This window comes from Leptonychotes weddellii, chromosome 6 (genome assembly GCF_054177405.1).
Source record: "Leptonychotes weddellii isolate Sample4059 chromosome 6, ASM5417740v2, whole genome shotgun sequence".
NCBI classification, from domain to species: Eukaryota; Metazoa; Chordata; class Mammalia; order Carnivora; family Phocidae; genus Leptonychotes; species Leptonychotes weddellii.
Genome location: NC_138374.1, coordinates 77,040,325 through 77,051,228, shown reverse-complemented (window position 1 = coordinate 77,051,228; position 10,904 = coordinate 77,040,325). Strand labels below are relative to the sequence as shown.

At 54.5% G+C, this 10,904-nt stretch overlaps 1 long non-coding RNA gene across 1 annotated transcript; it reads right to left on the bottom strand.

Moving 5' to 3' along the window:
• Window positions 1-3,846: 3,846 nt before the first annotated feature.
• Window positions 3,847-6,699, bottom strand: LOC115937217 (uncharacterized). The gene is made up of 2 exons (XR_014146082.1): window positions 5,601-6,699; window positions 3,847-5,007 (listed from the first exon to the last, which is right to left on the bottom strand). It is a non-coding gene; the product is annotated as an uncharacterized LOC115937217 (long non-coding RNA).
• Window positions 6,700-10,904: the final 4,205 nt, after the last annotated feature.

Genomic DNA, 10,904 nt, shown 5'->3' with positions numbered 1-10,904 from the left:
GTTTGCATGGATGGGCGGGTGAGTGCGCGAGCGAGGACGGAGCGGAGGACCGCCGCAGGAAGACCCTCCGTACACGAGTACAGACTGGGAATTTTATGCCCCAACTACTCAGAAGGTCAAGGAACAGGCCTTTCGAGCCAGAAAAATCTGCCACCCCAGCGGCAGTTACCGTAAAGTAACCAACACAGAGGAAGAAAGTGAGAGCAGGGCACGGAGACACAGGGAATAAGATACAGAAAGAGGGTGGCCAGCTCCCACACATATAGGGGCGCCCGGAATCCACGGTCCCAGGCGCCCAGGCGTTCCCGGCACTGAGCAAACCCACTTCCGCCTGCGCACACATCAGTCCTGGGAGGAAGGTGGTATTCTTTGTGCTTTCCAGGAAATCAATTCCACTCTGTGAGAACTGAGACATGCCCGGGAAGGGTGTGCGGGGCAGATGCGCGGGCATGTGGGGACAGGACGTGGTGGGGCTGCAGGGCACGGCCTGTGGGTCACGGGAAGAGCATCATTCACAGTGGGAACCCCAGCCAGTCTGAGCTGGTGCGGCAGTCGGAGACACAAACACTCCACGGCTGCGCACTGTGCCCTCCGTGTGCCCCGGAGTCAGGAACGTCCACCTTGGGGGCTCCAGGCTGGCCTGCAGGCCAAGCCGACAGTGGGAAGCGGAAGACATGGGCATGGAACAGCATGAGGGCTCAGACACCATGTGCTACCAGGACTCAGAGGAACAGGGACTGCGGGGGCTGCAGCCTCCGTTCACAGGGAGCTAAGGACAGTATAAGGGTGAGGCTGACAGGGAGAGGGGTTCCGGAGCCAGATGCTATCCCGACTGCCACGGGAGGGGCCTCGACTCCAAAGGGCCTTCGCAGCCGGACACATGCGCGGGGTAGCCTGCATGTCAGTCACCAACATAACTTTCCCCTCTTCCCAGTAAAACACTGGTGGAGATGGAGACTTAGAAGAAACCTAAAATTTAGGTCTAACAGTCAATCCATTGCCATTCCGAACCACAAAGTTTGTAAGCCTGGATGGAGGAGCCCAGAGGCAGATATGAGACCCCATTGCTCCCCGCCACTGCCCGGCCTGGATTCTGAAATACAAAATCCACAGCAACCCAGAAAAATGGCAGCTCCACTGAGCAGGAAGGAACCGTGCTTCTTCTAGCCTGTCTTCTCTCCGCACGCACCTGCTCACAGACTCCACGCCCAAAGCCGATGGGGCAGGCCGCAAGAGGCGGCGGGAGGAGGGACACAGGTTGGGGAGCCCCGGGAGCCGTGGCGCTGAGCACAGGACTTCGATACACTGGAGAACAGGCTGGGGAAGACACTCGTCATCCAGCCGCTAGAAGTGGGAATCGGGCTGGCAGAGATGAGTCCGAAAGGAAACCTGACACACAGGTGAGTGAGCAGGGGGGCCATGTCCCTCTGTGGACACATGCTTTGTCCAGGCGAATCCCTGCCGCCTCGAGAAGGAGTAGAGCAAACCCCAAGCAGAACCTGTGAAGCATGCTGTGGGACACGGGAAACATCCATCACCCTGAAGACTTAGACAATGTCCCACTCTCGGCAGGAGGTTTTCTACAGAAACCTAAAGGAAAGCTAAGAAATCCACTCTGTAAAAGATAGGACCTCAAAAAGCAGAGCTGAGAGAAAACAGTCTAGGATGAAGACAACAGGTCTTGCATGGACGATGAGAAAATCCTACAGTGAAATCAAACATACAACAGGAGTGTTAAAATTCACATGGGTGCCTGATATCACCCCATGGATGGCTTGCTAACCTCAGAGGGGAAATACATCTTTACCACAGAGGACCCAATGCTTCCTGCCCTGACACTGAAATCACACTGAGAAGGTCGCCTGCAGACCTAGCTCCCCGTTACAGCAAATACAGGGGCAATGGGATAAGCTAAACACACCGAGAGGAAACAATCAGACGAATCCCGAATGTGGGACAATGTACATGTAACATCCTGGAAAAGCGTGGGGAGCAAGGGGCTGCTCTGGGCGAAAGACTAAAGAGGCCAAACGTCAGAAAGTGATGTGTTAACTTCGACCACGCACGGAACTTGGGGGAAAGGCCCTGGGGGGACAGTCAGGGAAGTCTGAATATGACTGGTTATTGGATACTGGGGAATTATTGTTAGTTTTTAGGTGTGACGTAGTACTGAGATTATAAAAAAGAGAACTTCCTATTAAGAGATGTGCACGCTGAAGTCCTTCAAGGCAGCATGTTACAATAGTTGCAATTTGTTTTCAGACAAGTCCATATTTTAAATACACATATATTATAACATTGTAAAACATTGACGATTATGGAATCTATGTGATGACTGCTGTATTATTCTTGCAGCCTTTGCATTTGGTAACTTTTCACAATAAGAAGTGGGGGGAAGCCACATTGTGTGAGTAAAGGGCAGAGCTAACTGTTACCTACTACTAAGCCAGCAAGGTGAAGACGCCTCCAGGAACACTTCCGGGAAGCGAAGGGAAGAGCAAAGACATCAACGCTACGAGTCTGAGGCAGTAGGTGTGAGACAGAGCCTCAGGTGCGAGTCAGCAGGTGGGACAAGGGGGAGTCTTACCTTCTGAGGAGCAGAAATGAGAGAGGGGCGCCTAGGTGGCTCACTCAGTCAAGCATCGGCCTCTTGATTGTGGCTCAGATCATGGTCTCCGGGTCCTGGGATCCAGCCCTGCACTGAGCCCTGCATGGGGCGCCACACTGGGCGTGGAGTCAGCTTGAGATTCTCTCTCCCTCTGCCCCTTCTCCCGCCCCTGCTTGCTCACTCGCTCTCTCTCATTAAAAGGAAGGAAGGAGGAAAGAGAGTGGAGCCCCAGCATGGGAATGGGAGGTGTTCCTGGAGAAGACGTTGCAGCAAACAGAAAGGATCGGGAGCAGAATTAACACAGCCTACAGCCGAAGTACAAAAGCGCAGTCTGGATTCCAGGGAAAAGCAATTGACCCATTTCTAGAAAACTTCTGGAAGTAGTTTTCAATTATAAAGAAATGCAAGAAAATACTATAACCATTCCCAGAAAAGGGAAAAATTTACATTTGCATTATGAACAAAGAAATGGATTTTATGTTACAGACTTCTAGGCAATGCTAAGTATTTTCTTAGTTACCTCCAGCGCGCTTTGAGTGAAGGAAGAATTCAAGAATACTATTCCCAGCCAAATTACTTGTGATATGTGATATAAAAATATTCTGTATAAAAATGTTCTTATATACGGGCATAGAAAACATAACATTTTGGGGAAAAGTTACATAAACCTATGTCCCATTCAACCAAGAGCTAAATTTGGAACACGAGACTGGTGAAGGCACATACAAATGTATTTATGGGTCCTCTCTCGCTGGATCTGGACCCCAATTTTACTAATGCAGTCTGATTATGGCTTCCCAGAGCAAAGCGTGACCGCGCAGAGTCCCCTCACCTGTTCCTCCCCCGGCGTCTGCGTCCTTTCCAGCGCCAGCCGGTGTGACGTGGGGCGCACGCACCACTCGCGGTTGGAGGCCCCTCTCCCCGTGGGCGGCGTGGAGCGGATGCACCGCCCGCGGTTGGAGGCACCTGTCGCCACATGAGGCCTAGGGCGCACACATCACACGCACCGCGCGTGGTCGGAGGCCACTCTCCCCGTGGGCGGCGTGGAGCGCAAGCACCGCCCGCGGTTGGAGGCACCTCTCCCGTGCTCATGGGCCCTGAGAGAACATTGTTTTCTCCAGCGACCATGAGTAGCAGTAAACCGTTGGGTTGGCGGAGGGTTCTGCCAGGGGGGTTTACCCAAGAACCTTTTTTGGCTTTGTCAGATACAGCTACACAATACCGAGGAAATTTAATAGTAATTTTTCTACATCGAGAGTGGTACAGTATTTTTGTTTTATTTTTAAAAAATAATACAATACCAGGAAGCAAATATTATTAGTCTCTGTATCATCTTCCACCTAAAGTGTGTGGATATCCTTTTATGTCAATTATTCCTTAAAAAGAGCATAAGCAGTGTGGCCCTGACAATGCAGTACACGCACACACACAGCTCAGGAGAGGAGTGAGAAGACGAGACGAACATGAAGCTTATTCCCCAGGATGCAGAGATCCCCTCCAGGGGCATATGCACGGGCCCGGGAAGTTTGCTTTGATGGTGGCGCATGCGCACACAGGCGGACACCGCCCCTGGTAGCGGTAAATTTCCCACCCACGTGGCCTTTGTTTTGCTGAGTGACAGCTGCAAAACCAGGTGGTGGTTGCATTGCTGCAGAGCAGAGCATTCGGGAGGCTAAATGGGAATGCTATTCGCTAACTCCCGTTCTGTGCCGGACGCCGTTCTAAGCAATCAAGGACAAACAGCTCGGCGCGGCGGGTACTATTATGATCCTCACTTTACAGGTGAGGGAAAGTGAGGCGCAGAGAGGTTAAGTAACCATCCGAGGCCCTACGGCCAGGAAGTAGCAGAACGTGGGGCTCGAGCCAGGCCCGTGGCTTCACTGCCCCGCGCTATGGAGGCCGCTGCCGGTGACCGGCAGAGGCGCGTCGGACAGGAGTGCTGGCACATTTCTCACGGTGGCATTCCCGGTCCTGTCTTCCAACAAAATGTTTCATAACATAGTCCATTCTCCTTAAGGCGTGGTAACGTTGAATTTGTTTCGTGGTTGCAAGGAGGTGCCGTGTATGGTGTGTGCGTGCGTGTGTGTGCACGTGCATGCGTGTGCAGGAAGAATGTGGGCACGAAGGAGAATCTCGATAAGTTTTCCTGCTTTACGTTGTCATTTTCTGTAATATTCTGCAGTGAATATGTGCACTCTTACAATCAGGAGCGAAGATTGTTTCTTAAAAAAAGTCACCCAATTTTGCCATTGCCACATGATGACTGCATAGCCAGTAGCTTGGAAAGGAAGTCATCCGAGTGTTAGCAGCGCTTATAACTTGGATAGGTGACGAACCCACGTGGTCCCTTCCTTGCTCGCAGTACTGGAGCTTCCAGCCGGACAGTAGCCAAGTGCCACCTTTGAAATGGAAACAATCATTTTAAAAGAAGAGTCATGAGCTCTTATCGAAGAGGAGGGACGTGAAGACGGCAGGCTGGGGGTTTGCCTGTGGCTGGAGGCGAGAGGCTGGGTTGGGGCTCGGGAGGGTCTAGCCACACAGAGACCCCTCCACTTAGTCGTGTGTTCAAAGCAGCCACGGGCTGACCACAGCGAGGGGCTTGGATGGAGCGGGGTGCTCCTGCACTAAGCAAGTGCACGGTGGACACAGCCAACTTCACACGGTGTCAGGGTGTGTGAGGGAATGAGTAGCACACTGACCAGGCATCGTGGGGCGGGGAGGACGGAGTCCTGCTCCAGGTGAGAGGCAGGAGGGGCAGGGGCAAGAGTCGAGTTTGGAGGCTATGAGGGGGACAGGGACAAGGAGAATCCATCGGAAGACTTGAAGTAGTGGGATTCCCGAGAGACCTGACACAGAGCTGGGCGGGGTCAGCCGCTGGTGGTGGTGACGGCGGCAGGCCCGACTGCGGCAGGACCTGGCCGATAGAGAACCAGCCCAGCTGTAACCCACGTGCCCTACGCTGTCTTGTGGCACTCACATCTGTGGCACTCACCCTGTGGCCTGCGTGTGTGTGCATCACGGTCCTGTGACAGGTGGGGCTTCTCCACTCCCACATCACCATGACGACAGCCACGTGGTCCCACCACCAGCAGGCTTCGAAGTTTCAGGCCACGTGCTGTTTTAATCCTGACAACAGCCTGGTAACACGGCTATTATCACCCTTCCACTTCACAGATCAGGAACTGAGGCTTCGACAGAAGCCCATCCCGGGTCGCAGAGCTGGGCTTCGCACACGGGGCTGGCAGGTCTGGAGCCCACAGCGCTGCCACGTAGAGATTCGGTGAACACCTGTCAACGAGGGACGGAGAAGAGGAGGCCCTGGCCCAGGGCCGCACTGACCGGACAGCAGGGACCTGCTGCCAGGAGGCAGGACGACCCTCTCTGTGCGCGGGAGCCTCGGGAGCTGCGGGAGGAGGAAGCCGGCGCCGCCACGCCTGCAGTGGGAAGGCCGACCCAGGTGGGGAGCTGGCGGCTCTGGGTCTGACCCGATCCAGGTGACCCACTGTGTCGCAGAGCATGGCCCGGAGGCCGAATCGTCAGCACCTGCCAGCACCTTCTGGGACAAAGGGAGTCAAGACAAACACCGTTCACCATTGAGTGCGGCCGAAGAATGTTCTCCAGCTTGCATGTTGAGAAGAGAAGCAAGGACTCAGGGTCCATCTCTACCCCTTCCCTGCCCAGAAGAGGAAGGGAAAAGGAACATCTCACCTTCTCACGTTCTCAGGACTGGAGTTGCCAGGAAAACGTCTCCCCTGGACACACCCATGGTGCCTAGGAGCCGGGAGGTTAGGGAAGCGTGCACGACCCAGCACCACCACCCACGCATCCCTGCAGCCAAGCCTGAAACTGCGGTGTGCGGGCACAGGTCATGGGGCCACCCGCTCAGGCTGAGTGCTGGGCGCTCACTGGCCCCCCATGGGGGGAAGGCATCCACCTTGACGGGGACCTGGGGGATGGAGGGGAGGGTGAGGAAACAGGGCCCAGGAGAGAGTGGCCCCGTCATCCGTCATCCTGGGGCCAGGGGGCCCTGGGTCTAAAGTCCATGTCTGGGCCTCTGGTGGAGAGGAGAAGAGAGAGGCTAACTGCACACAGCTCCTGGAAATAAAAAGCTCTGCTTTGGCAAAAAGAGGAAGGTGGTGAAGAAAAGGGGAAGGAGGAGGAGGGGAGGAAGAGGCTCTGGAGATCCAGTGGGGGCGTTTCCGAAGGCTGGGAAGCCGGAGTCCAGCACAGAGGGATGGGCGATGTCCACTTACATAGGGCAACTTCCTCTCTGAAGAGGGAGCACCAGCCAGAGGCTCTTCCAGAGCTCAGGGCTAAACTGGGAAGGCACAGGCTTCACGGGCTCCTGAGCTTGCAGGTAATGCCCGTCCTGGAGAGCCATGAATAAGCTCGTCCAGAGTCTGCTAGACATGCTTTACTCCTCAGACATCTGAGACCCGTAGCAGACAGCCGTCCCAGCTACCGCCCCGTGCGTCCCCTCCCCCAGCCCCCCCACAGGGTCTCCCAGGACTTGCAGATTACAGGGCATGGCAGCATGGCGGTGGCTCCACAGAAGCCCAGAGGCCCTTGTGGGCCGCCGCAGAGAAAGTCCCTGCCCTACGGTCCCCAAGTGCGGCTGCTAAGGGTGCAATGAAGCCACACGGCTTTCCACCAGCCTCAGCTCACTCTTCCTGCCGGCGCTGACGGAGCACTTGCCGCAAGTGGTACCCAGAGCCAGGCCAGGGATGGAAAGGTGCAGATAAGGCTGCGTGAGGATCCCCGACTGCTGGCTGAAAACAGCTCCCGCGTGCTGTCCCATGGCTTCCTGGGTCAGAAATCCCTGCTCCGGTCTCACAAACCTGAAACCGCAGTGTCCACCAGGCTGCGTCCGTTTCCGGAGCTTGGAGTTGTTGGCAGAGCTTGGTCTCCCAATCCTAGGGTGGAAGCCCCCAGGGTCTTGCTGAGTGGTGGGGGGACCACTTGCGCTCTGGGGGCCATCCTCAGGTCCTGGCCACGTGGCCCTTCCATGAGGCAGCTCACAACGTGGCTGTTTGCTTCTTCAAGGTCTGCTAAGATGGAGTGCTATAGACATGACCTGGTCACGGGATAGACGACCCATGGGCATCACCGGCCTCCCACATGGGGACGGGTGCGCTGGGCGTGGACATCTTAGACACCTGTCGGGGATCTGCCAGCATAGGGCGTTGCCGCCGGCCACATCCTGTGGGACTCTTCACTCTCCTTGGTATTTAATTTCTCCCCTACCTTCTTGAGAGCCACACGATGATGACCTTCCTAAGTTCCTCTTTCTCAGTTTTCCTATTTTTCTGTCCACTTACTGTGAGTCTTCCTCTCTTAGATAATTCTGTAATGAGAAATATCGTGCACACACATAAAACACAGCAGCATTTTGTGATGAGCAATCATAATGCAAACACCGTGGGATGGGATGCAGAACGAGGCCCCGCCCTCCGAGACCAGTGGGGGCCCTTCCCAGTGGGGCTGCCTCCCTCTGGGCCCCTGGCTTCCACAGTGAAGTTGGCCTGGCCGTGTAAAGCCATCTGTCGGCTCTTGACATACATACACCCTGACAGCACAACGTGGCCTTGCCTGTTTTGCATTGTATATAAGTGAAATAATATTCGTCTATTCTCTTGGGCCATGATATATATAGATGTATATATCTTTTGCTCAACATATGTCTTCACGTTTTATCCATGTTGTGGGATAGAGTCATAGCTCATTCCTTTTCGATGCTATCGAACACTCCGTTGTATGACTGTTACTGATCTGCAGTTTATTTGTCCATCCTACTTTTGATGGACATTAGGGTGATTCTCAATTTGGTGATTGTATTGGTTACCTATTTCCGTATAACAAATCATCCCCAAAACTTAGTGGCTTAAAATAACCAGGACTCTGGGCCTGGCTGCCTGGGTCCTTCGGCCCCGGCGCCTCCCACAGCTGCTGTCCAGACGCTGACCGAGGCCGGGATCATGCCAGCGTTCGCCTGGACTGAATTCACGTCCACCTTTCCTCGGGGGGTTGTTGGCAAGACTCACTTCCCATAGGCTGTTAGACTAGGGCTTCAGATCATTGCTGGCAATTGGCAAGCGGTCCCCCCTGCACCCCCTGCCCTGGGGACGCAGCCGCCGGGCAGCACTGCAGCTGGCCTCCTAGGAGGGCCAGTGAGAGGGCCAGAGAGCAGGTGTGAACAGGTGGAAATCACGTTATTTTGTGAGTTAATCTCAGGAGTGTCACCTGTGCCACATTCTGTTGGTGAGAAGCACATTGGTGGTCCAACCCACACCCAGAGGAGGGGTTGCAAGGAGGAGTGAATGCCGGGCAGTGAGAATCACTGGGCGCTATTGTAGAAATTGTCTACCATAGTGCCCGTGTGTCCTGCAGTGTGTGCGAGCTCCCAGCCATACCCTGGCAGGCATGGAATTTCTGGGTGTCAGGGGACGTGGATCTTCAGCTGTCCCAGAGAATGAGTGCCCGCTTCCCCAAGCGCCCACGCCAACTCACATTCCCACTGGCAACACGTGCGAGTTTCTGTTGCTTCATACCATCACCAACGCTTGTTATCACCAGATTTCTTACTTTGGGTCAACACGATTATGTGAAATATGGGATCTATGAGGGTTTGATTTGCGTTTCTCAGATCACGGATGAGGTCTGGCACTTTTCATTTATTCAGTGGTTGCCGGGATTTGCTCGCTTGCGGAGGGAGTATCTGCCTGTATCTTTCGTCCGTTTTCCTATTCTTTTCTTACTGATCTGTGTGCCTTCTTCATATAATCTGGATTCTTGCTCTTTGGAGGTCATCAGAATTACAGGCATCTTCCCAGTTTTCTTTCCTGCTTTTTCACTCTTTAAATGATATCTTTGGATGAACAGGGGTCTTATTTTAACATAATTACATTTAACAGTCTTTTCTTTTGCAAACTCTTACTCCCTTTCCTGGGCCTTGACTTTGCCTGTCTTCTAGATGCAGTTTTTCACCAATGTCTCCAGCTGTCACTGCTGTCCTGATGCCTCCCGGCCTGTCTCCACGTAGGACTCCAGCTGTCTGCCGGATGGTGCCACCGGCCCATCCCACAGACAGCCCCACACCAGTGCACCCCATACTAAGCTCAACCCACCCTTCCGAGTCCACCTTCTGCCATGCTCCCACCCGCCCTGTGTTTCCTGATTCCATGGCTGGCATGCCCCCCATCAGAGAGTCAGGGTGACGTCCTTGGCGGGGACCACATCTGAGCCCTGCCCCCATCTGTCTTCTCTCTGTCTCCGGAGCCAGAAGGGAAGTTCTGTGACATGGGGACCTTGTCCAGCTTGTTTATCGTCGTGATATCAGTTCAGGACAGTGCTGAAGTGTTCTGGAGCCCAGGGACCCACGTTCAGATCCTCACTGATCAGCTGTGGGAGCACCTGGAAGTAACATAACCTCTTTCTCTTCAGTTTGCTCATTTGTGAAATGGGGATGGCAGTCGTCCTGATCTGTAGGGTTTCGGTGAGGATTAAATCCATTAATGCACTTATAGAATGGAGCAGAGCACATGGTAAGCACTCAGCTATGGGTATTACATCCTACCCACCCTGCATGGTGCTTGGCTCATAAAAGCATAAAGACACTGGCTAACATGAATGAGCAGCACATCCCAGGAGGGTGTGGGGAAGGGAGGGACGCAGTGTTAGGACACCCAGGGACTCCCAGAGCCCTCTCCTCGGTGCTGCTCCTGGCTCCAAGGGACACAGCCCCTGCTCTGTGGTCCTGTCTTTGGACAGATGAGGTCACTGGGGCAGTGACAACTCCCATGTGAATGGCCAGAACCTCTAGGTCTTCTCACATGTGGCCCTCGAGTGAAAGCTCCCTTTCTCTTTCTTTGTGGCCCAGGAGGAGCTGGTGATCAAAGTCTTTGCTGCTCAGAGCCGAGGACTGTCACTTGATTTGTCCATTAAAATCCAGAGTAGCAGGGATGCCTGGGGGGCTCAGATGGCTAAGCATCTACCTTCTGCTCAGGTCATGATCTCAGAGTCCTGGGATGGAGCCCCGCCCGCCCCTTGCTGCTTTGAGTCTCTCAAGAGCTTGGAAATCTGGCTGGAGGTTTGGCCAAGGGGAGGGAGCACTGAGCGGGGAGTCCAGCGAGCTCCTCCTCGCCAGCTTGGCTGTGCCTTTGGACGGTTACCCAGGTCTCCTTTGCACCATGGCAGGAGGGTCGGCTGTGCTGGCCTGGATGAGCCCAAAGACAGTCCTGGGGCAGCCCCTTCCCGTCGGCTCGAGGGAGCGTAAAGCTCCCAGCACCCATGCGTCCCA